Consider the following 4,582-nt stretch of genomic DNA (forward strand, 5'->3'; position numbering starts at 1 on the left):
TCGCTTTATTCCACCATTCTTAACACAGGCATAGTCATTTCAAACTCTTGGGAATATTTTGCTTGACGACCTTTATAAAAAAAGAACTAAGCTGTGCAGCTCCTTAACTGAGTGTTTACATTCCTACTTTTTTCACTATTTCAGAATATAAGAATAGTGCATGAGGCCTTAATGTGAAAGCAGAAAGAAGAAGGAAAAAAAAAAAAAAAAACACAGAGAAGCCAGTAATTCTTCCAAAACCATGTATTTTCTACAACGGTAAAAGGAAAAAATTTGGAATTCACAAACCCATTTCATAAACATATGCACCTTCAAAAAGATTCCACAGCTTACAGAGATAATTAAATATGTTTTGCAAGAGATGCTTCTTTCTAAAGGACTTACCTTTTTTGCTGTTAAACCAGTATCTACTGAAGCTTTGCAAGAGGGGGAGATGATGGTAATTAGTGCATTAAAGTAACTACTCTTCTGTATTCAGGAAAAAGAACTATGGAGACCTGTGAAGAATGTACAGGCTTTCTATTGAAAGAGTACTCCCCATAAATATTTATAACAGTCTTTGGCAATATGCTAATCCAAGGCAAGTAATTTTCCCTCTCTCAGAAAGAATCATGAAAAAACAATTAAGGTGATTTAATTACTGCCATGCACAGACAGCAGATTTTGAACTCTTGACAGATGAACATTCATCACAGTGCCATGTTATCCTAACCCCACAACACAAGACTCTGAACAGAATGGACAATTAAACCTAGATCATTTCCCTTACCTTCCTGCAGTACTTTGGGCTGGATCCAAATCCCAGCGAAGCCAATGGGAGCAGAAGCCAGGCTTTCCAAGTACTGACTGAAAGCTCCAATTTTAAATAAAACAGAAGTAGTTTTCATGCAAGCTTACATATCTTCATGACACCAAAGTAAATTTAGCTTCACAGCCCTTTCCTGAATCATTTAAATCTGAATTTAAAAGTAAGTGTACATGGCAAAAAATTGCTTAAGGAAGATTTACCTTTTATGTCCTTCACAGTTACCCCTACAGAGTTTCAACTATATTAAACATTATTCATTTATATACACCTATAAAGCCATTTGGCAGCTATTCCTACCCTAAGTCCTTAATCCACGGTGGGGGAACAGAAATCTGCATAGAATAAAAATCTTTGGAGCTGGAGTTTCTCCATAAGTGCAATAAACCTTAAATTTCTTATTTAGGTTAGGGGAGGGAACATGTTTATGAGAACATCTTCCAAAAGTTATGCTTTGAATCTTTATGAAATACATTAACAGTAATGCAACCAAACAGAAGGAGTGCTTCACTTAACATTTCACTCTACTGGCCTTGAGCTTTTAATGGAATTAAAACAACTACATTTTGATTATATTCCTTTGAGAATAATGTTGGAATTATGCCATGTGTCTCAACCTATGGCCAGGAGCAGGAGCCCTGGGGTTTGCTGATGTGGGCTTGCAAGCCTTTGGTACACACATGGTCCAGTTGGATTTTTACAACTGCTGCCCAGTGTAATCTCTGATAAAGCCTTACATTTCCATAGCCCTCAGGAACCCCAGCTATGAAAATACAGACAATTGTGAGTAGGCTGTCTTTGAACCCTGCTTTGCAAATTTATGCTTCTGTAAAGTCCTAAGAGCACAGAAATGTACTGTCTATCAAAAAGTGACTATGTCTGACTCCCATCTAGAGGTTTTCCCCTTCCTTTTACAAAAAGAATTCTTAATAACAAATAAAAGCATTTCACCAGGCATCAAAGCAACAAAAATGTTGTGCTTTAATTATCTCAGTTGGCAAGATTTTCAATTGGCACCAAATTTCTGAAGCACTCAGAAGATTTTAGTATCTAGCCTCAGTGAGTACTTTCCTGCATTTTGAATTTCAGGTCACACATCTGAAAAGCACACAGAAATGTCACATGTTCTGGATATCGATGTTTACAGTGGACCTGAGAACATTTCCAGGCCTCTATCACTAGGCACAGCTAGCCAGGATTCTTCATGGTACCACCTCTGCCCAGACACAGCCATCAGAACATGACTGCTCCTTTAAATTCTGTTAAGGAGAGAGCTCTCCAGTCCTTTTTCTGGCGATGTTTCCTTCTTCTCTGAGGCAACTAATAAACAAAGCACAGAATAAGGAACGGGCTCCAGAAATCCCAAATATTATATTGTACTTAAATGAAGGATCAATCTTGACACTACACTAAGAGCACACTATTTCAGCTTAAGAGCACACTATTTCATTGATGCAGCAATCTGAAGAAAGGCTAATTCATACCAGGTTATCCCATGTAACATCCTGTAATCCTGTAATGCATGACAGATTTAAAACAAACTTGTGTAGGGAAACAGCAGAGTTCACTATTCTCCCTTAAAACCTTCTTGGCGAGAGTTCACATGTAACCTGAAGGACAACAGTAGGAACTTCTGTTTGCCTGCACAGAGCTCTCCCTCTGTGCGTTGTCAAAGCAACTGATACAGTGTAACAGCAGAATGGTTTCCGAAGGAATTAAACACCTCCTTGTCCCTGGCTGTATTCTCACACTGTGCTGTATGCACAGGTTTTTTTGGGAGGAGGGAGGACAGGCTGTGTTTCAGCAGCAGTGCGCATGTGAGCAGAACTGCAGCACCTTTAGTCTGAAGCTCCCTCTGCTTCACGTCTTTCCCCCAGCAGACTCCCTGCTTTTAGCTCTGGGTCTGTTCCAGCCATCTCAAAAGGCAGGTCAGATGTAGGCTTGAAAATATTCTCAAGTATGGGGAATCTTATCAATAGCTGTTTTTTCTAATGTTGTCAGGATAGCCTTTAAGATGTTTTACATCTTCAGAGGAAATGAAGGCCTGAGAAATCTCTGTTTCAAAAAAGGAAAAATGTCATTCCATAGTCTTACTGAAGACCATACATCCATTTCAGGGCATCTTCTGCATTCTGGCAATTGTTCTTCATTAACCAAAAATAACCCATATTTTGAGATACTGTATCAAAAGAAAACAAGAAGAATCAAAGTTGCAGAAGGGCCCCAACAAAACTTGACCAAAACCCACCTACTTTCCACCCATGCTAGTAAAGCTTCCTCACAGCACAGCTCTGCCCAAGATGCCTGTCACAGACTTACAGGGTCATTTGCCTCATGGCTGTGGCAGGACCGCAGTCATTGTCAGCTACAGCCCTAAACATCGCTTACAGACAGATGGGATCATCCCTGGTCAGGGCACACACACCACAGGTTGCAAAACTGTGAAGCCTGCTGTTACATTTTGCTAAATAGAAAAAAAAAAATTAAAAAAGGAAGAAAGTAAGTGTAATGGTGAGCTTTATGGCTTTTTTTAAAACTTTTTTTTTATTCTTACAAACCCATTTGCATTGGTAGTTTTTGCTTAATTTCAAGAGTTGGGACACCCAGTAGTAGTCAACCTCTAGGCTTGCAGTGCAAGAGTGAAGACTATAAAATCAATTCAAGTGTCCAGCGCCATGAAGTCCAGCTGTGTGCACAACAAAGTCCTTTCCCAGCAACATACAAATACAGAAAAATATGTAGCAAAAAAGCTGTATAAATTATAAATACTTGAGAAATGTGGTGCAAAATGTAACATAAGGAGAGCTGAACTAAGGCACTTGTTTCTGTTTGTTACTGCAGACACCCTCTCTGTATGGCAGCGTCACTCCTCAGTGAGACGGGTCATCCAAACCAGACCCAAATCTGAAAATACAGAACCGTGTACGAGACGGACACCATCTTTCACTTCACAGTGCATGACTCAAAGGTGTTACCAAAGTTCTCCTGATAAACACAGCATCAGCAAGTATTTTAACTCCTCCTTCGTCCCGGTTTTAGACTCGTTGGTTGTGTGAAAAGAAGTCATCAGTCTATTTTAAGCAAAAACATTTCTGCACAAGTCCCTGTTGGCTGCTATTAGCCAGACGGGATCTACATGCGAGCCTGGGGAGCGGTATCGAAGTGTGTTGAGTGACAAAAAGCAGGGCAGCCCAGTCCAGCCCCAGATCCAGCCCCAAAACAGAGCGCCTGCTGCTCAGAGCTGCCGCAGCCATGGCAAAGGTGGGACGGGCACGCAAGCCTGTCACGGGTTTGACAGGTGCTCACAACTGTGAATCGCATTGTTACGGAGTCCATTGAAGTCAAACAAAATAACTAAAAAAGGACAAAGCACACCATTGCTGTCGCAGTACTGTGTCTTTCAAATGGATCTGAGAACGGGAAAACTGGGATCCTAAATTAAATCTGTAGCGAACACGCCACCAAGTTTTCACGCGAGTGCTCTTGACTAATCGGGTAAGTGGAGTCAAGCCCAAATCAAGACCTCAAAAATTCACTTCAAGAGGGGAAAAGCAAAGCCCACGCTACTCAGTCTCCTTGCTCTCTCTCTCTCTCTCTCTCAAAAAAAAAAAAAAAAAAAAAAAAAAAAAAAAGACAAACCAAAAAGGAGAACAATTCCACAAACCACAGCAATGCGAGCTACGCACATCCATGTTTCGCTGGCAGAAACTGAAGCTCCTGCTTAAAAACCACCAGACTTGGGGCAGTCTCCGGGACGGGGCCCTCGGCGCTCTGGCC

At 40.9% G+C, this 4,582-nt stretch overlaps 1 long non-coding RNA gene across 1 annotated transcript; it reads right to left on the reverse strand.

The window, feature by feature from the left end:
• Nucleotides 1–228: 228 nt before the first annotated feature.
• Nucleotides 229–4,391, reverse strand: LOC121340488. The gene is made up of 2 exons (XR_005953316.1): nt 3,125–4,391; nt 229–2,984 (listed from the first exon to the last, which is right to left on the reverse strand). It is a non-coding gene; the product is annotated as an uncharacterized LOC121340488 (long non-coding RNA).
• Between the last annotated feature and the right edge of the window lie 191 nt (nt 4,392–4,582).

The sequence above is a fragment of the Onychostruthus taczanowskii genome, unplaced genomic scaffold, assembly GCF_017590055.1.
Source record: "Onychostruthus taczanowskii isolate IOZ18803 unplaced genomic scaffold, ASM1759005v1 scaffold40, whole genome shotgun sequence".
Taxonomy (NCBI): domain Eukaryota; kingdom Metazoa; phylum Chordata; class Aves; order Passeriformes; family Passeridae; genus Onychostruthus; species Onychostruthus taczanowskii.